We start from the raw sequence: 21019 nt of genomic DNA, 5'->3' as shown, positions 1-21019 counted from the left end.
ACCAAACGGGGAACCCCCTGCCCGCTATAAAAGGTAAAAATTACCTGCTTTCCGCTCCGAGCTGTAACGACCTGGTGTCCCAGTGAGTAGCTGCAATAAACGTTTAAATAAACGTCGAAATAAACGCCTTTAAGGACGTTCAAAATTTTTTTTTTTTTTTTAACGGAGCCAGCGGGAGGGGGGAGAAAAGGAGGGACCTGGCGCCACCAGGTTTGCACTTGCTCAAGAAGAGCCCTCAACCCCAGGCACTCAACAAAACCTAAAAATTAGGCTTGGAGGCCTAGCCAGAGCTGCTGCTGTGTGTGACACCACCTGCTGAGATAGAGAACATACTGGGGAGTTTCCGGCAGCACATGACCACATATAGGGAGGCAAAAGTTTGCTCTCTTATCTCCACCTGCTGGTCAGTGTTGCCAGGTGGGCGGTTTTACCGCCCAATTGGGCGGTTTTCCGCGACCCGCCGCGGGAAATTTTTGCCCGCGGCGGGTTGCGGTTTTTTGGGCTGTTTTTGGGCTTCAGGGCGGTTTTTTCGTTAGTGACGTTTTTTGGGCGGGGTTAGTGACGTTTTGGGCGGGGGTGATGACGCGGGGGTGGGGGTGTCAGGGGCGGGGTTTGTGTTTGGGCGGGTTTTGGGCTGTTTTTTGGGCTGGATTGGGCTGGAAAAAAAATTTCCACCTGGCAACCCTGCTGCTGGTAGATGGACACAACCCACCAGTCTATGGATTGATCAGCATGATGATATGGAACCATTTATTTCAACACGCACAACATCTACAGGCTGCCCATCTCATCTCTTTCTCTACGGGAGAGTCATCTGCCTCAACCTGTCGCGAAACATACTTTGTCACAAAGGATGGCAGCTTGTATCATTTTCTACTATTAAAATGCAGATTCCTCATGACACGGCTTATCGTCTTCGGACTACTATGGGTAGTACAAAGGCGCATCTTCACAGTGCTTCCCCCATAAGATATTTGTAAAGCAGCAACCTGGGTAGCCTTGCATCCTTTCACGAAACACTACTGCATCAATGCTGCCTCGGCGACTTCATCAATCAACCGACTGAGTTTAATTCGAACGTGCTGCGCGCTCCTCTCCTCTGACGCAACTTCCTGTTTCCGGCAAGGCGGGATGCAGGGACAGAAGAAGTTGTTGTGTGTATCGTAGGGAACTGGGCACCGGAGAAGCTGTGGGATCGTTAGTGGGCGATCTCAGGTATGAGTTTGACTGGGCGTGGGGGTTGTTTGAGGGAGATGTGCCGTATCGCAGAGAAGGAGGAGAGTGGAAGATAGAGGGAGAGATGGCAACTCATGGGGAGGGGAGACCTGTCCCCCGATCCCCGAATGCGTGTGGGGAGACCGGTCTCCTGATCCCCGAATGCGTGTGAGAAGGGCTGGTCGGAGTGTGAGTATAGCTGAATGCTTGGCTATATCGTCATGCCTATTAAAATAACAACTGCTAGTTGAATTGGTAAAACACATCAGGCTTTCACTGTCTTCTAGGCAGGAAAGTACATTGTTTGGCAGTGGTCAGGTCTTGCATATTGAGTAATGTGTTACTGTAACAGAACGTTGGCAGTGGTGCAGGGATCCTTCCTGAGCAGCTTTGTGTTTGAGTTGCAGGGCCCTGTACTAACTGTTTATTGTGCAAGTGCCTGAGAACTAATCACGAGGACGCTGGTCAGTTGATCTCGACGAAGTTAAATGGAATCCTTTTCCATAATGTGACGGTTTGGTTTGCTAATATTTGATCACTTTATTGTCCCCTTTTTTTTGTGATAGTATGCAGAGGATGTTCATTCTCCTAGTTAAAAACTGATGACAGTGTGCCTGCTTTTGTTTTAACCATAAATTAAAGGTTTCTGAGTTCTCTATTCGCAGAGCAGGCTCAAGAGTAGTCAACCCTTAGACTTACCACCCCCCACCTTCTTCAATTTATTTTTGGACTCCGAGCTTGCAGCGTCCCTCCCTCAAGATTTTGATAATTAAATTAAACAATCGTGGCCATCATGCTGCCTATACAAATGCAGATTAAGCTGCTGATGGTTCTTTGTGTCTGTCGGGGCCTAATTGTTTTGCTTTGACTGTAGCTGATTTTTGCTGCCCCCAAGAAGTTGCTGCCCTAAATAGCAGCCTGGCCATGCCTTAAGCTTTGTCACAAGAAGGGAAAGGTAAATGGGACTTAATATACCGCCTTTCTGAGTTTTTTTGCAACTACATTCAAAGCGGTTTACATATATTCAGGTACTTATTTTGTACCAGGAGCAATGGAGGGTTAAGTGACTTGCCCAGAGCACAAGGAGCTGCAGTGGGAATCGAACTCAGTTCCCCAGGATGAAGGCCCAGGATCAAGGCCCACTGCACTAACCACTAGGCTACTCTTCCACTCCATAAATAAAGAAGCATAAATAAACTAGCATAATTCAGGTGTACACAGACAAGGGAGTCAGTTTTCAATATAAGAACATAAGTGTTGCCTTACTGGGACAGACCAAAGGTCCATCAAGCCCAGCATCCTCTTTCCAACTGTGGGCAATCCAGGTTACAAGTACCTGACAAGATCCCAAAACAGTACAATACATTTTATGTGGCTTATCCTAGAAATAAGCAGTGTATTTTTCCTAAGTCCGTCTTAATAATGGCCTATGGACATTTCTTTTAGGAAGTAATCCAAACCTATTTTAAACCACGCTAACCTAACTGCTTTTACCACATTCTGTGGCATGAATTCCAGAGTTTAATTACACGTTGAGTGAAGAAATACTGTCTCTGATTTTTTTTTTTTAATTTGCTACTTTGTAGCTTCATTTTATGCCCCCTAGTCCTAGTATTTTTGGATAGAGTAAACAAGTGATTCATGTCTACCCATTCTATTACACTCATTATTTTGACCTCTTATCATATCTCCCCTCAGCCATCTTTTCTCTAAGCTGAAGAGTCCTAGTCACTTTAGCCTTAACTCCTAGGAAAGTCGTCCCATTCCTTTATCATTTCATTGCCCTTCTCTGTACCTTTTCTAATTCCATTATCAGGCTCATTTTCGAAAGAGAAGGACACCCATCTTTCGACAGAGATCAGAAGATGGGCGTCCTTCTCACAGGGTCGCCCAAACCGGTATAATCGAAAGTCAATTTTGGGCTTCCCCAACTGCTTTCCGTCACAGGGACGACCAAAGTTCACGGGGGCGTGTCGGAGGCGTAGCGAAGGTGGGACTTGGGCGTGCCTAACACATGGACATCCTCGACCCATAAAGGAAAAAAAAAGCGTGTCCCTGACGAGCACTTGGACGACTTTACCCGGTCTTGTTTTTCTTACAACCAAGGCACAAAAAGGTGCCCGAACTGGCCAGATGACCACCGGAGAGAATGAGCTCCCCTTACTCCCCCAGTGGTCACTAACCCCCTCCCACCCTTAAAAAAATATCTTTAAAAATATTTTGTGCCAGCCTCAAATGTCATACTTAGGTCCATCACAGCTGTATGCAGGTCCCTGGAGCAGTTTTAGTGGGTGCAGTGCACTTCAGGCAGGCGGACCCAGCCCCCCCCTACCTGTTACACTTGTGGTGATAAATGTGAGCCCTCCAAAACCCACCAGAAATCCACTGTACCCACATCTAGGTGTCCCTGTTCACCCGTAAGGGCTATGGTAGTGGTGTACAGGTATGGGTAGTGGGTTTTGGGGGGCTCAGCACACAAGGTAAGGGAGCTATGTACTTGGGAGCAATTTCTGAAGTCCACTGCAGTGTCCCCTAGGGTGCCCGGTTGGTGTCCTGGCATGTCAGGGGGACCAGTGCACTTCGAGTGCTGGCTCCTCCCACGACTAAAGGGCATGCATTTGGTCATTTTTGAGATGGGAGTCCTTGGTTTCCATTATCGCCGAAAATAAGAAACGACCAAGTCTAGGGACAACTAAGGACGACCTAAATTTCATGATTTGGGCGTCCCCGACCATATTATCGAAACAAAAGATGGACGCCCATCTTGTTTCGATAATACGGGTTTCCCCGCCCCTCCATTGGGACGTTTTGCTAGGTTGTCCTCAGCAAAACTTGGGCGTCCTTTTCGATTATGCCCCTCCACGTCTTTTTTGAAATGTCCTGACCAGAATTACACACAGTAATCAAGGTACGGTCACACCATGGAGCGATACAGAGGCATTATAACATCCTCATTTTTGTTTTCCTTTCCTAATAATACCTAACATTCTATTTGCTTTCTTAGCCACCGCCGCCACACACAGCAGAGGGTTTCAATGTGTTGTCTACGATGACACCTAGATCCGTTTCCTGGTCAGTGACTCCTAATGTGGAACCTTGCATCACATAGCTGTAATTCGGGTTCCTTTGCACTTGTTCACATTAATCGTCGTCTGCCATTTGGCTGCCCAGTCTCGTAAGGTCCTCTTGTAATTTTTCACAATCTCCTTGTGATTTAACAACTTTGAATAACTTTGTGTTGTCAACAAATTTAAATATCTCACTAGTTACTCCCATCTCTAGATTATTTATAAATATGTTAAAAAGCAGTGGCCCCAGCACAGAGCCTGCAAAAGCCCACTATCTACCCTTCTCCATTGAGTATACTGACCATTTAACTCTACTCTCTGTTTTCTATCTTTTAACTAGTTTTTAATCCACAGTAGAACACTACCTCCCATCCCTCTCCAATTTCCTCTGTCTTTCATGAGGTACTTTGTGAAATGCCTTTTGAAAATCCAGATACACAATATCAACCGGCTCACCTTTATCCAATGTAGTAGATTGGTGAGGCAAGGTTTCCATTCGCTAAATCCATGTTGGCTTTGTCTCGTTAAGCCATACTTTTGAATATGCTTTGTAATTTTGTTCTTTATAATAGTCTGTACCATTTTGCTCGGCACTGATGTCAAGCTTACCAGTCTATAATTTCCCGGATCACCTCTGGAACCTTTTAAAAAAAAAAAATCAACGTTATGTTGGCCACCCTCCAATCTTCTGGTACAATGCTTGATTTTTAAAGATAAATTACATATTACTAACAAAAGTTCTCCAAGTTCATTTGATTTTGGGGTGGTAAATGTAACACAAATTACCCCTCCTTGGGCACAGTGAAGGAGGTTGCTCAATATTGGGGCTACCCAGCACCCTCTGCACCCACAGGGTTGTCACCTATACAATGAAAATAGGATCTAACAGATCTATACAGAAGGCAGCTCAGTAACTTACATTTAGTGAAATTTGAATAAGGATAGATTATATATAATTGTTTAGTCAAAATATTTGGGTTTTATTTTGATGGCTTTCTGTGGGTTGCTAAAACACCAAAAAGGAGAAAAGATCCCCTACGAAAAAAAATGACAAAAGAAAAGTGGGGAAGAACAAAAGAAGAGTAAATTCAAAAGGAACCTAGGAGCCAAGGAATGACAAACATAAAGGGCTCCTTTTATAAAGCTGCAGTAGTGATTCCCAGCGTTTGAAATGCATTAAAGCCCATTCAATTCCTGTGAACTTCGTCGCATTTGCCATACGGGAATGACTACCACAGCTTAGTAAAGGGAGCCCAAAGTTTATTATGATAAAAATAGATCAATAAGACTGTGTAAACAATTCTCTAAAATAGTGGATGTTCAGAAAGACTAGTCACGGTGCTGTTTTTAGCGCAACTGCCTGCATCAGGAATCTCAAAAATCTCCTTGGAGCGTTTAGCAGAGAAAACTTTCTTATTGATATCTTCCTTTTGAGGATCATTTAGCTCCCAACAAGAGACACATTTGTGGTTAGAACTATTCAGATTTTTGTGACTCCTGATGCAGTTGGTTGTGCGGCACCGTGGCAATGTGTCGAATCCTTCTGAACCTCCATTGTTTTGGTGAATTGTTTACACAGATCTATTGGTCATTTCTTTTTCTATTTTATTCTTGGTATTTACATCCTGCTGCAATCAGTAAAGAATGTAAGCATGTTACATGAAGTTCATTCCTTGGCTCCTAGGTTCCTTTTATCATTAATTTTTCTTGGTCCTCCCTTGCTTCTTTTCTCTTCTGTGGATTGCTGGTACACTTCAGTTTGCTATAACTTCTGATGCAGCTAAAATTGGTTTTATTTTATTTAGAAATATTTTGGTTGGAAATGCATTCATGACCCTTCAGCATCTGAACATGCTCAGGGCAGTGCAACTTTTTTTGTATATTGAAGTATGACCCTGTTTGAAAGAATAGGCTTTCATGAAACTGAGTACCAGATATGTGAATAATACTTTTTAGCAGTATGTGCATAAAAATAATGCAGAAAGTTTGTGTGTCATAAAGAGCAGGAGTACGTTCATAAATTCTGTGGGTGATTTTTAAAAGAAGAACGTACACACATTCTTTTATTCTGAAAAATCACCAAACCCCACACAGAGGGAAGTATATGAAGTTATACAGTAACGCATAAGAAAAAGTAATAGGTTATAGTCTTGAATGCGTGAATTGGACAAAGATAAAGAGGATATAGAGCTAGGAGCTAATCCATGTACTAAAAGCTATAGTAGATATATTAAAAATACAGGCTTTGACAGGGAGCCAGTGAAGCTCTGTCAAAAGAGGAGTAACCCTGCGTCGGAGCAATGGTCATGAAAAAATTAATCGCACTGCCATATTGTGTTGAAGTTGATGAAAAAAAAGGTATCCAAACATTCAGTGTACAGAAGATTGCAATAGTCTTAAGATAGGAAGTATTATAGCTTGAACTAGAACAGTAGAATCTGTTGGACTCGCTTAAGTACTTTGTTTATAAAAAAGACCCTTTCATGGGTTTACTTAGCTGGGCTGTCATTCTCGAATTCGAGTCCAGTAGAACTCCAAAATATTCAAAGATGTTTCTAGCTTAAACTCTATATCCCATACATACCTGCTGAGCATCTGCATATGAAGAATAGGATAGCCCTGTAGCATAAAGTTGCCATAATCAAGTTGAAAAGTATTGGGGAGATGGGGGAACCATGAGAGACCCCCCCCCAGAGTCCATCCCCCAGCTTTTTGAAATTTGACCTTCCCTTCCCACTTAACTGAGTACATTCTGTGACCCAAGAAGACTTTAAACCATGTAAAAACTCTCCCTGACACTTCAATAAGGTCCAAAAGATAAAGCATGATCAATCAAACGAATTTTGCAGAGAGATCAAACTGCAGTAATAACATTTGATGTCCCTGAGCCAATTGGGTATGTAGTTCAGCAAGCAGGGTGCCTAGCAAGGTCTCTATACTATAACCCTTTCAAAAGCACATTGAGTGAGGGAGAGGATTGCATGAGTTTCCGCATAAGTAGTGGAGAAGCAACAATGCTTTCAGCAATTTTTGCAAACAGTGGAATCCCAGCAATAGGTCTGTAATTTGATGGTTTGAAAGATTTTGTGCTGAATTTGTAGGAATGGGAGTCAAAATATCACCAAGAACTAGGATATAAACCTTGAATAAGGGAGTCTACCAAAGTATTATACAGCCAAGCTACAAAATCCAAAGGAGCAGAATTGTATGAATAATGACATACGTCCAAGTGACACTGAGATTTAGAGAAACGTTTCAATAAGATTTGAACCTCGGTAATAGGTGGAATAGTAAATGCTTGCCAACAGCGATCAGCTGGTAATAAGGTAGCATATATAAGTTTATGAGGTAGCCATGTATGTTGCCTGTAATATCTTTTTTGTTTGGTGTCCTGGCAACACAAAAGTTTCAGGACAAAGCGGAGGGACTAAGTTTTATCTCAATTCAGTGCATATGCACATGTATGCTGGAAAAATAGGCTCCTTTTCTTAGTGTCCCTCCAGACCGGCCCAAGATTGGACTGATGGGTTATGCACTCCTTCCAGCAGGTGGAGACTGAGAACGTCTGACTCTCGAGAGCCAATAAGAGCCCTAGCCGTGTGACCCTAGATTCAGTATCCTCACTTTCCTGCAGGTGGAAGAAGGTGAGCCCCTTAGTGTCTCTCTGTTTTCTTTGGGTTCCTAAAAAAGAAAAAAAAAACCTTTAGACCTTTTCTGTGCACCAGGGAATCTGTGTACTGGAGGCTGCTGTCTGTAGGGATTCTTTCTAGCCTCAGGGGTGCTACACTTGGGGGTTCCTGGGTCCTTCCCCCTCCTTCCTACCATTTATCCCACTTGGTGTGCAGGGAAGAGCTCACCCTTTCGAAGGGAAGGTGTTGCAGCTTTGGGGAGAGGCAGCCATTTTCTAAATTAAAAAAACAAAACAAAAAGAAACTTTCCCCTCGGCACAAATGAGCAGGTCAGCTCCGTCGTTGTCCAGAGCAGCAATCTTTGTCTTTCTCCATTTAATTACCGTGGTAGAGCGGTTTCTTTTCTGAAAGTGCAAAAAAAAAAGAAAGGGAATCACACTCCTGCGCTATGGCGGAAAAGCTCAAGCGGTGCAGTCTGCCAGCAGCGGGGTGTTGGCGTACTCGGAGGTTGTAAATTCTGTACAGTAGTAGACCCGGCAGAGGTTCCTTCTTCTCCAGCCCCTCCGGCAGCCGCAGCAGCTCCTTTGGCACCCTCGGGCCCCACGTTGGAGTTGGCTGGCTTTTCAGTCTTGGCGGGGAAAACCGTCATTTTGTCGGCGCCGGGAAACACTGAGGACCGTGTCACTCCTGTCTTTCCTCAGGCGGCAGATAATACAGCAGTATCCCTGGTACATTCTGGGGGATCCCAGGAGGGTGGGTTTCCCCCTGAGTTTGTCAAATTTTCAGGACAAAACAGAGGAGTTTTATCTCAAATCAATGCATATGCACGTGTATCCTGGAAAATAGGCTCCTTTGGTTCTGAGATTTTGTACTACGAGGCCTGTTTGTTAAAGGTGTGCTAAGCACACTAACCATTAACGCAGACGTATGCTAATAGCTACTGCATGCAACAACCAGACAGTGCAGTAAAAATTCCCCGCTAACTGCTTAGTATGGGTTGGGGATAGAATATGGTCATCATTGACCGTGTGTGGTATGTTAGTGAGTGCTGTTTATAGCATGGGTACTCTTATTGCCATCGCAAGAGCTGGTGTTAAGGGCACCCATGTTACTGCAATCAGATAGCTTGGTCAGAAAAGACTCATGGCATCCAAACCATAATCCCTGATGAGATATTCGCTCCCCTTCCCGTTCTGCTGATATTCTCCATCTCAGTTCAACACCACACCTCCCACCCCCAACACTTATCCAGAGGTTTCTCTAGCAGACTTGTGGATGGGGTTGAAGCAGGTACTATCACTAGGGATCATAGGGCAAGGGGGGACAGGAGCAGAGGGGTATATATCAAGCTGTCATGTCCACTAGATTACCACGGAAACATTTAGGTAAGTGCCTGTAAGGTAGGGAGAGGGGTCAGGTGTTGAGCTGAAGTGGGGGTTGTCTGATTTTTGGGGGGTATGTTTCAATCATTTTTATTCAAAACTTAAGAAGAAAAGTTAACATCATCATGTATGAACGTCTGATATTTCCCCCCCCATGTGGCTAAACTAACACATAGTACTTCTACCCCAACAAATAGGACTTAAACCTTCCCTCCCATTCCCTTCCCCTCCCACCCCCCTTTTTGTTTCCCTTGCTATGGCATCAAATGAACATAATAACGCAGGGTACAGGGCAATATCTAGAAGTTTAACAGTCTACTCCTGGCAGTTGGAGTCAGAGTATTCCAAAAGGGAGTCCAAGTGAGTTGGAAACGCACTCCAGTCTTCGTTTTAAAATCTATAATTCCCACCCTCTCTACCCACAGTAATGTTATCATACGCACACGCCACTGCGATACTGTAGGGTAGTTGTATGTAAGCCATTCTGAGAGTATTGCTTGTTTAGCCACTACAATAGCTTTGCGTACAAAAGCGGTAAATCCTGATGGGACAGGGTGTATGAGAACAGGATGGCCCAGGAGCAGTGCCAAGTCATACTTCCAGCCAGCCTTCCACATCTCAAAAACATATTGTACTAGCTCCTTCCAAAATCGGACTATGCCCTTGCAGGACCAAAACATGTGCCCGAGGGTGGCCTCCGGATCCCTGCGTTTGAGGCACTCTCCCCAAGGCGAGAGTCCCATGTGAAAGGCTCTTCTGGGAGAAATGTAGAGTCGAAGAGCAAATTTGTATTGTAGCTCCCAGTGCTGCGTCATGTTCATTGTTTTGCGCATTGTAAGCACATGGGACTTGAACTGAGGCAATGTAAGGGCCATGGGGATATCTCGTTTCCAGGCAGCCAGTAACTTGGCATAGTCCAGTTCGGTAACTCTGTCCCTGATGTGCCTGTGATGGAACGTGAGGGGCACTTTTTGCTGTGCCTCTAAAGAGAATGCTGTTGCCAACTCTTCCTGGACATCCTCCGCCAGCGCCTCCCAGGACAAGGAACATATATAATGCTTTAGCTGTGGATAATGTAACTCATCGGAGGGCGGCAGGGCGTATTCAGCACAGAGCTCCTGAAACGGTTTTATCTGTCCTTCACGGGTAAGTACTTGTAACAAGTATACTATCCCTTTCCATCTGCGGAACACCGAATATAGCCTTCCAGGTGCAAAGGCAGGGTTCCCGCATATTGGCAAGTATGGTGTAACATTCGAAGAAAATCCGTGTAATTTACAGATCCATTTCTAAGTTGCTTTTGCTGATGTCATTATTCCTGTATGCTTCAGTAGGGGTGGCAATGGTAATCCCATCATGTGCAAATAGCTGCTGAAGTGCGTTTCTGGGTATGATAGTAATTCCAGTTCTGTATTTGTATGGTCCTGTGTTCTGCGAAACCAGTCAGTGATGTGGCGCATGCCACTAGCTATTGTTAGATATTTCACGTTCAGTAGTCCCAAACCCCCATATTCTACCGGTATACTCAGTGTTGGAATGGAAAGGCGGGGTTTCTTCCCACTCCACAAAAAGTTTTGCGTTAACCTCATTAATTTCTTTTCCTCCCCCCTCTTTAAGTAAAGCGGGAGAGTTTGAAAAACGTAGAGCTTCGTCCTGTTTTTGTTTCTGACTCTTGGGGGATAAATCTTCATTCTGATGTATCTTGTCACATGCTGCTATAGCTATTGACCTAGAGGCAGTCACAATACCGTGAAAGAATCCAAGGTCACTTTCTGGAGCTGTTATTCTTTATTTTTATTTTATTACAGAAGCTATTTTCCACAAATAAATCAGATACAATATCTGATTGAAGAGTATTTACTGACATCTGGAGAGGATTAAAAGCAAGGCAGCAGAACATTACAACCTCTGTGAATGAAGTTGGTTAATGCTAGATGTTTAACCAGTTGCTGAGAATCATTCAAAATATTCTCTATAGCTTCTCACATTTTGGGGGAGAAAAAAAAATCGCATAACAATATGGTAAATGACTTTACAACTGCTGCACGTTGCCCTACAGTGAGGGATTATGGCAAGATGTGGTTTGCATTTAGCAAATAAGTGGGAGGAAGGGGAGGGAGCTGTGTTGCTCACTGTGGCATGGCTCAGTGATGCATGACAACAGTAATGTTCATGTTGGTTGGACAGAGATTGCTGATTATAAAGCAAGAGAGCTAGAAAAGAGGAAGAAGGGAAATTACTGCAGAGAAAATAGTAATTTTTGTTAGTAGTGTTTGATTAACTTAATCTTCCCATTGTTCTTTCCTTTTTTGGGGTAATTTATGAGGAAGAATTGCTAGATTTTTCCTCTCCCTCTCTTACGGATTGATGCTTGGAATAGGGAATAGCACCCGGCCAATACCACGAGAACAGCACCAAAACTTGGCTCCCCAGTGCTCAATGCTAATTATAATGCATGTTGTGAGACCAAAAGTAAGGGTGAAGGAATGTGCCTGGCACATGCGTAGAAAAGTCTGTGGTAAGCACAGCTCATGCTTATGTAAACCAGGAAGTGAAGCACATATCAGCGCCGTTCTTTTGCACCTTTAAATATAAGCTTTTCCAATTTTTTTTCCCATTTGAAAGGCTTATATTTAAGTGCAGAAAATAGGCGCCAATGGGGCTCATTTTCAAAGCACTTAGACTTACAAAGCTACATAGTAACCTGAGGGCCTTATGATCAAAACTCCAGCACTGCACAGAACAATGCCGGAGTTTACCACCACAGCAGCACTCTAAACTAACTCCCTCACGATCGAAGCTAATATTATGCAAATGATGTGCACGCTATTAGCTTCCATTATGAGGGAGCAAAGCAGGCAGATGGTGTGTGTTGCATGTGTTCAAAAGTTATGCTTAAAGCACAACTTTTGAACGCATGCCCAGGACACGGGCTGACGGCCCTAGGGCCCCAGTTGATCCAGACTCCCACACCCTCATTGTCGGTACAGCCCCAGGGGTCCAGTGGACCCCTGGACACCCGCACACAAATACAAAAAATACACTGGTAGTCCAGTAGGGACCCCTGTCCTCTTGTCCCTAACCTCCCACCCCTGGCCATTGTGGGTCCAGTGGGACCCGTGACAGGGGGACCCGACCTGACCCACCCCCTCCCCCGAAAACATGCCTTAGTGGTGGTGGTGTCCCCCCCCCCCCCCCATCCAACCCCCTCCCCAGTACCTTCAAAGTTGGAGGAGGGACTAGCACTCCCTCTCCCTCAGCGGGCACCATCTCAAAATGGTGGCACCCTGCCTGGTGTATCCTGGGATGCACTGGACGGAGCTTAGCTTCTGTACAAGGGAGAAACTTCCCTTATATGGAAGATAAGCCATGCCCCACCGGGCAGAGTGGTGCCTGCTGAGGGGGAGGGAGTGCTAGTCCCTCCTCCAACTCTGAAGGTACTGGGAAGACCCCCCTCACCACTAGCCCACTAGGACAAGCTTTTTTTTGGGGGGGAGTTCAGGTCGGGGACCTGTGGCTGGGGGGGTGAGTGAGGGGCAGGAGGACAGGGGTCCCACTGGACCACCAGAGTGTCTTTTTATATTTCAACACTTTTAGTGAAGGTTCAACATATCAAACATAACCATCAAGTTAAGTAAATAACAGTATAAAGTTGCCGACTGTACACAATGGAAAAATATATAGAAAGCAACCAAACCTACATCAACGTATTTCCTATTTTTGTTTCCTCTCCCCCAATCTGTCCCCTTCCCCCTACTGACAACTTTCACAAAACAAGTATTTTACCCAAACAAATACATTCACCATTGGCTCAGCCATAAACCCACTACCCCCTTCCCCCATCCCACCCCCCATATTCAGAACCCCATCCTCTCCCTGCTACAACCCAACACCCTCCACCCCTTCAGAAGCTATCAAGACTCAGCTCTCGACATTCCTTGAGCAAAAAATGCCATACCACAAACCTCTCATATTGTTAAGCAGAAGACTGCACCCCCGGGAAATCAAAATCTGGAGATAAGGGTTCCAAATCACCAGAAAGAACTTACACCTCTTGGGGGACCCTCTTGCATCCCTCACCTCCCAGGATGCCAGTAAATGAATCTGATTCCTCCAATGCCAATAAGCCGTCGTGTCTGATACTGTCCAATACTGTAAAATGAATTTTTTTGCTACAAGGGCCAGTTTACGACACAGGAGAATAGCAAATCTATTCATATTAATAAAGGCCTTTGGAACGTCTAAAAGCAACTCTTCCACTGATCCGCCTATATTGTGAGCCAAAAGCCAACTCAAAAATCTTTTAATTTGCTTCCAAAAGAGTTTAACTTTCGGGCATCTTCAAAAAGCATGTGCAATAGTGTGAATGGACTGTGTACATTTGAGACAATTATATTCTCCCCTTGCCCCCACATGCGCCAGTTGTGCCCCAGCCATATATGCTCTAAGCACTACCTTATACCCACATTCCCTTAGTCTTGCATCTTTAGTCAACACAGGAATACTTCTGATTGTGGCAGCAACATCCCAGGTCCCTATAGCCAACCCTAGCTCCTCCGCCCATTTGGTTTTCAAATAGGAAAAATCCCTCTCTGGGTCTCCCTTTAAAAGGGCCTTACGCAAGTTCGATACTGAGAATCCTAAATCTGAGACCTCTTGAAAAAAATCCCTAACTCGAGAACCCAAAGGAACCTGCAGACCAGACTTATCTAGGGCAGAAATATAATGTCTAATCTGTGCAAATTCAAAACGATTACCCCATGAAACCCCCACCCTTTCCTGGAGCTGCACAAAGTTTATCACTTCTCTCTCTTTTGACAATAAATGTTCCAGCCTAACTATGCCCTGTTGTTCCCATAATTGAAAAGTAGGATTATCTATCCCCGGTTGAAAAGCTGTATTGCCCCTCAAGAGCAGCTGGTCCGATACACATGCATTGGCCCCCAGTTTATTCACAATCACCCTCCAGACAACCTGCATTGAGTTCGGCAATACATTCTCCTTCAAAGGATCCAGTATTTGGGCTCTCCCAAGATGCAGCAACGAATAAAAATCGTAAGGAGCATAAAGTGCCCTCTCCAGTTCTATCAGTGTATACACCTGTGTCAGTCCAAACCAATCTCCTAAATGCCTCAATAAACATGCCCACTTATAATGTTTTAGGTCTGGAAGCCCTCCCCCACCTTGGCTCTAAGAACCCCGCAGCATATCCATTCTAAGTTTCTTCTTTTTGCCTGCCCAGCAGAATTTACTAAATAATCTGTACGCCTTTCTCAAATCTTTCTGCAATAATCTCAATGGCAGACTTTGAAGTACATATAACCATCGGGGGAATATAACCATTCCTTGTCATCAGCAGCAGATGAATCCATTAACTGATGGGTTGTATCCGCCTACCAGCAGGTGGAGATAGAGAACACTGAAAAACCATAGTGCCTCTTGGACGGCTAGCCTCAACTGCCTTCAGTATTTCTCTATCTCCCAGCAGGTGTGGACGTAGCTTGATCAGCTCCTGGATTTCAGACTGCCTGTGCTTTGCCAGTTGAGCAGGGGTGTTGTGGCTGGTGGTGCCCACTTTAAAGGCATATAGGTTCACCCTTTCCCTGCCTTACCCATTCCCCCCGCCTCCCGGAGTCCCTCTGTTGCTGCCTGCCTCCAACTTTCCTCACAGCGTAAAAAAAAAAAAAGCGCGCTTTTACTGCATGGCTGTTCTGAGACTTTTTCCAGTGATTCTGGTTCTGTGCAGCTTGACCGGAGCTCGTTGACTCGGTCCTCTGAGGTGAGAGTGGTGCCCAGCTCCTCCGGGGAGGTCCCACGGACACCGTTCCAATCGGGGTAAGTTTTGGCGTGAAGCCGCCATTTTATTGCTATATTCCCGTCCTGTCGGATGATGGCTGCTGAAGGAGTTAAGCGCTGCTCCCATTGTGGTAAACGCAGATCAGCAGCGGGGCTGTGTAAAATGTGCTCCTTAGACGCTCTCGTTGGTATGATCATGGCGAGCGATGTTTCTTCCCGCTCGGCGCCATTTTGGAAGTGTCGCATGTCTCGACCCTCGCGGTTGCGGTGAGTGCAGGGGGATGCCTCGTTTAGAGGTTGCCAGAGGAGCTCCTACATCCGTTTCTCCTAATTCGGAGGCGGAGGGTCAGGGTGAATTTTTCTCCACTGAGTTTGTGCTTTTAATACATAAGGCTTTTATGCTGAAAAGAGCGCTGCCGCAGGTGTCTGATACTGCGTTGCATCCTGGCTTCCCTCCGGGTGTTTATGCCCTGGGGATGACTTCAGAGGTTATTTCCTCCCCCCAGCGTTGGAAACATGCTAAACATCTGAAAGTGGCGCTTATCCCTCCCCCCCCCCCCCCCCCCCCCCCCCCGGTGGTCAGGCTGTGGAGAGTCTGAGGGATCTGGCAGGCCCTCAGGGACGGATGATCCAGAGGAGGGTGCCTTTTTGCCACTGGATTTGGATGATCCCAGTGCGGTCCGCATTTTCCACTGCGACGAGCTGCCAGCTCTCATTACTGACGCCTTGCAGGCCCTCTCGATTGATGATCCTGCTGAAGGCGAGGCCTCCTCTGTTAATCTTAGGATGGTGGGTACTAAGAAGCCTACTCGGTCATTTCCAGTGCATGACTCCATCCAAGAGCTTATTTCTGCTCAATGGTCTGACCCTGATGGACCTTTGAAAGTGGCCAGGGCTATGGGTCAGCTTTACCCTCTGTGTGAGGAGCACTTGGCCCCTTTGGGGATGCCTAAAGTGGATGCATTGGTCAAGGCGGTGACAAAAAAGACCACTCTCCCAGTAGAGGGAGGGGTCGCTTTGAAAGACATGCAGGACTGGCAGCTGGAGTCATCTCTGAAGCGGACCTTTGAAATTGCGGGCCTTGCCTTGAGGGTGTCTATTTGCAGTTCCTATGCAGCCCAGGCATGCCTTTCCTGGCTACAGCAGGTGCTGGAACAGCCCACCGATGGTGCGGGCCCCCTTTCTGAGGTGGCCCCGCGGATGGAGTCGGCCCTGTCATTTTTGGCTGACGCCCTTTATGATCTGGTCAGAGCTTCGGCTAAACAGATGTCTGTGGCAGTGTCCACCCGCCGCCGCCTTTGGCGGCGGCATTGGGCAGCTGACATGGCTTCTAAGCAAAGACTGGTGAGGCTACCCTTTCGGGGCCTCCTGTTATTTGGAGAGGAATTGTAGAAGATTGTTTTTTTTAATTATTATTTCTTTATTCATATATTTCCATATATCGTTTTTTTTAATTATTATTTCTTTATTCATATATTTCCATATATCATCACAATACGTGAATATGCAATCGGCATTTATACAAAAGGCAAAAATAAAGAGAAATATCATTAACAGCCTTTCTGTCCACAAGTTTAGGAAATTTTGGAATCCAAGAATTTAGAATTTAAAGTAAAACATATAGCAATAATTAAGGACTAGTGGTTGCAACCTCTGGTTCAGACCCCAGCCTGCATTTAGGGAGGGCACACAACATTCAATTCCACTCTAGCATCTAGAAATTGTTTTAACTGTTTTGGGTCTACAAATTGAAACTGTTTACCCTCAAGCATTACATTACAATAACAAGGAAAACGTAATATAAAAGTTGCTCCCAGTGCTACCACCCTAGGGCGGAGATAAGACGGAGGGAGAAGATTGTGAAAGACCTGGGGGAATCTAAACCCCAGCGGTTACCTGAGGATAGGCCAAGGCCTTCTTCCAAGGGTTCTGTGTTTCCCTCCTCTTCCAGACCTCGTTTCCATGAAGCTCGCAGGTATCGCCCGGGGCGCTCTGCTGGGTTTTCTCAACGTGTCTGTTTTCAGCAGAGGAACTCCTTTCGCTCGGACAAACGTTCCGTAGGGGCCGGTTCAAGGCCAGGAGTTCAGAGGCATCCTCCACAATGATGGGATGCCGGTCCAATCCTCCTTGCCTGCAATAGGAGGACGTCTTTCCCTCTTTCTAGAGGAGTGGACCAAGATTAACTCAGATCAGTGGGTCCTGGACCTGATCAGAGAAGGTTACTGACTGGAATTCAGTGCCCTGGTAAGAGACGTATTTGTGGAGTCCCGATGCGGCACTGCCGTAAAACGGGCGGCGGTAGAGGAGACCTTACAAGTCTTGCTGCACCTCGGAGCGGTGATCCCAGTGCCTCCCGCCAAACGCGGCTGCGGACGCTATTCCATTTATTTTGTCGTGCCTCGAAAAGGCGGGTCTTTCAGACCGATCCTCGACTTACGAAGAGTCAACAAGGCTGGAATTCAGTGCCCTGGTAAGAGACGTATTTGTGGAATCCCGATGCGGCACTGCCGTAAAACGGGCGGCGGTAGAGGAGACCTTACAAGTCTTGCTGCACCTCGGAGCGGTGATCCCAGTGCCTCCCGCCAAACGCGGCTGCGGACGCTATTCCATTTATTTTGTCGTGCCTCGAAAAGGCGGGTCTTTCAGACCGATCCTCGACTTACGAAGAGTCAACAAGGCTCTCAAGAGTACGACATTTTCGCATGGAAACCTTGTGCTCCGTCATTGTGGTGGTACAGCCAGGAGAGTTTCTCACGTCTCTGGACCTAAAAGAAGCTTATTTGCACATTCCTATCTGGCCTCCACCCCAGCGGTTCCTCCGCTTTGCAGTGTTGGGAAAGCATTTCCAGTTTCAGGCCTTGCCTTTCGGCCTAGCCACAGCTCCCCGTACCTTTTCCAAGGTAATGGTGGTAGTAGCTGCCTGTCTCAGGCGAGAGGGTATCAGAGTTCACCCTTATCTCGACGACTGGCTCATCGGTGCGGATTCGGCAACCGAGAGTCGTTTTGCCACTGCCAGAGTGATGGGGGTCCTGCAGGCGCTAGGCTGGGTTGTCAATATACAGAAAAGTCACCTGACCCCCTCTCAGTCTCTCGAGTATTTGGGGGTCCGGTTCGACACGGCACCGGGGTTTGTCTTTCTCCCCGACCAAAGGCGGTGCAAGCTTCAGAATCAGGTCCGTCTGCGGATGCCTCGCCCGCGAGCTTGGGACTTTGTCCAGCTGCTGGGGTCGATGACGGCCACCTTGGAAGTGGTTCCTTGGGCGAGAGTGCCTATGAGGCCTCTGCAGATTGCCCTGCTTCAACAGTGGTCTCCGATGTCCCAGGAATATCAACGCAGACTAACGTTGCTCCCTGCGTCCCGGCTCAATATGGAGTGGTGGCTCTCTGACAGGATGCTGCGCCAAGGAATGCCTCTTGCGCTTCCTTCTTGGTGCCTGGTGATAACAGATGCCAGCGTTCTAGGCATTGCCAGGGAAGCTATGCTCAGGGTCTGTGGATACCCGTGGAAGCGGGGTGGTCCATCAATCGCTTGGAACAGAGAGCGATATTCCAGGCTCTTATGGCCTTTCAAAAGACTCTGCTTGCTGTCCGGGTTCTGTCAGACAACACAACAGCGGTGGCATACATAAATCGTCAGGGAGGCACTCAGTGCAGGGCCCTGGCCGCGGAGGCCGCGCAGATTTGCCACTGGGCCGAGCTTCACCTGCAGCTTCTGTCAGCAGCTCACATAGCAGTTCAGAGCAACGTGCAATCCGATTTTCTCAGCAGGCATCAAATCGACCCGGCGGAATGGGAAGTGGCAGAAGAAGTTTTTCTTCAGATTTGTGCCAAATGGGGGACTCCCGGAATGGATCTAATGGCATCAAGTGCAAACGCCAAGGTACCTCGCTTTTTCAGCAGAAGGAGAGATCCTCACTCGGCGGGGTTGGATGCTCTGGGTCAACCCTGGCCCTTGGAGCTCCTGTATGTGTTCCCTCCTTGGCCCTGATAGGGCGAGTCCTACTGCGGATTCGACAGCAGCAAGGTCTGGTGATTCTCATCGCTCCAGATTGGCCAAGGCGTCCGTGGTATGCAGATCTCCACCGGATGTTGGTGGACGCTTCGGTGCATTTGCCCCTGGTGCCGAACCTGTTGGCTCAGGGTTCGGTATCTATGGAGGATCCCTGCCGGTTTGGTCTTACAGCCTGGCTATTGAGAGGGCGCAATTGAGAGACAAGGGCTACTCCAACAAGGTCATCTCCACTCTCTTGCAGGCCCGCAAGCTGTCCACCTCCGCAGCTTATGCTTGGATCTGGCGCAAATTTGAGGCGTGAGGTGTTTCAAAGGCGATCACACCCACGTGGGCTACAGTCTCGACGGTGCTGGACTTTTTGCAGGAGGGCTTACAAAAAGGCCTGGCTTACAATTCCCTGCAGGTGCAAGTGGCAGCATTATCATGCTATCGAGGGAAAGTCGCTGGCTTGTCCCTTGCTGCTTATCCGGACATTGCCCGATTTCTCAGAGGGGTGCTTAGGCTCCATCCTCCTGTCCGGTTGCCCTGTCCGGCCTGGAACCTGGGGCTGGTGTTGAAGGCTCTTCAGTGTTTGCCCTTCGAGCCGCTTAAGCGAGCTTTGCAGAAGGATGTGACTCTCAAGACAGTCTTTTTGGTGGCCATGACCTCGGCTAGACGCGTGTCTGAGCTGCAGGCGCTGTCCTTTCGGGACCCTTTTCTACAATTTTCGGAGTCCAGAGTAACGGTACGTACAGTGCCTTCCTTCCTGCCTAAAGTGGTTTCAGCATTTCACCTGAACCAGCCCATTTTTCTTCCTTCCTTTTCTAGGGAAGAGTTCCCAGACTCCTTTGGGCAGTTACATCTTCTGGATGTCCGCAGGGCGTTGTTGCAGTATCTACAGATGTCATAACCTTCTTGTCTTGTTGTCAGGTCCTCAGCGTGGAGGCCTGGCGTCTAAGGCCACTATAGCCCGTTGGCTCAAGGAAGTCATTTTTGCTGCGTATCTGCTTTCAGGTCGGTCTCCGCCTGAAGCGTTTAAGGCGCATTCCATGAGAGCCATCTCCTCGTGGGCTGAAACGTGTGCACTCTCTCTTCAAGAGATCTGTAGCGCAGCTACTTGGACTTCTCAGCTTTCTTTTGCCCGGCATTACAGGCTGGATTTTGCAGCAAAGCAGGGCGCTGTTTTTGGAGCTCAAGTATTTGCTCGTGGTGTGGCCTGTTCCCACCCTAAGTCAGGATTGCATTTGTATATCCCATCAGTTAATGGATTCATCTGCTGCTGATGACAAGGAAGGGAAAATTAGGTTCTTACCTTGATAATTGTCTTTCCTTTAGTCACGGCAGATGAATCCATGATCCCTCCCTGTCTGACTTTGTTTTTTGTTCAGATCTTTCATGCAGATATAAATCTGATTGGGAGCAGTTGGAAAACAGTTATCAGAATTTCAGCATGATGTTGTACTACAGGAGGTGGAGATTGTCCCTCCTTTGATGCTCCTGTTATGGGGCGATTGTTCGCTGTGAGGAAAGTTTATGTTATTGTATATCTTTATGGTTCACTCTGCTTTGGAAATCTCGAATACTGAAGGCAGTTGGGGCTAGCCGTCCTAGAGGCACTGTGGTCTTTCAGTGTTCTCTATCTCCACCTGCTGGTAGGCAGATACAACCCATCAGTTAATGGATTCATCTGCTGTGACTAAAGGAAAGAAAATTACCAAGGTAAGAACCTAATTTTCCCATTTTGATAATTAGGTACCAAGCCCAGATTTGGGACTGGAGAATAGAGTAAGAGCACAAATAAGAGATATAGATAGTAAATACTCCAAATTTCCAGTGTGTAGGAAGCAAGAAAATCAGAGTTTTAAACTGTATTTACTACTACTACTACTACTACTACTATTAAACATTTCTATAGCGCTACTAGACTTACGCAGCGCT

General features: G+C 46.6%; 1 protein-coding gene across 1 annotated transcript in view; it reads left to right on the top strand.

The window, feature by feature from the left end:
• Positions 1-1097: 1097 nt before the first annotated feature.
• Positions 1098-21019, top strand: part of VAMP7 (vesicle associated membrane protein 7) — a 78645-nt gene continuing 58723 nt past the window's right edge. The window contains exon 1 of the mRNA XM_030210484.1: positions 1098-1215. The gene's annotated coding sequence lies outside the window, so the exon portion shown is untranslated. The remainder of the gene's footprint in view (positions 1216-21019) is intronic.

This window comes from Microcaecilia unicolor, chromosome 7 (assembly GCF_901765095.1).
Source record: "Microcaecilia unicolor chromosome 7, aMicUni1.1, whole genome shotgun sequence".
Taxonomy (NCBI): Eukaryota; Metazoa; Chordata; class Amphibia; order Gymnophiona; family Siphonopidae; genus Microcaecilia; species Microcaecilia unicolor.
This window is presented reverse-complemented; position numbering and strand designations above follow the sequence as displayed.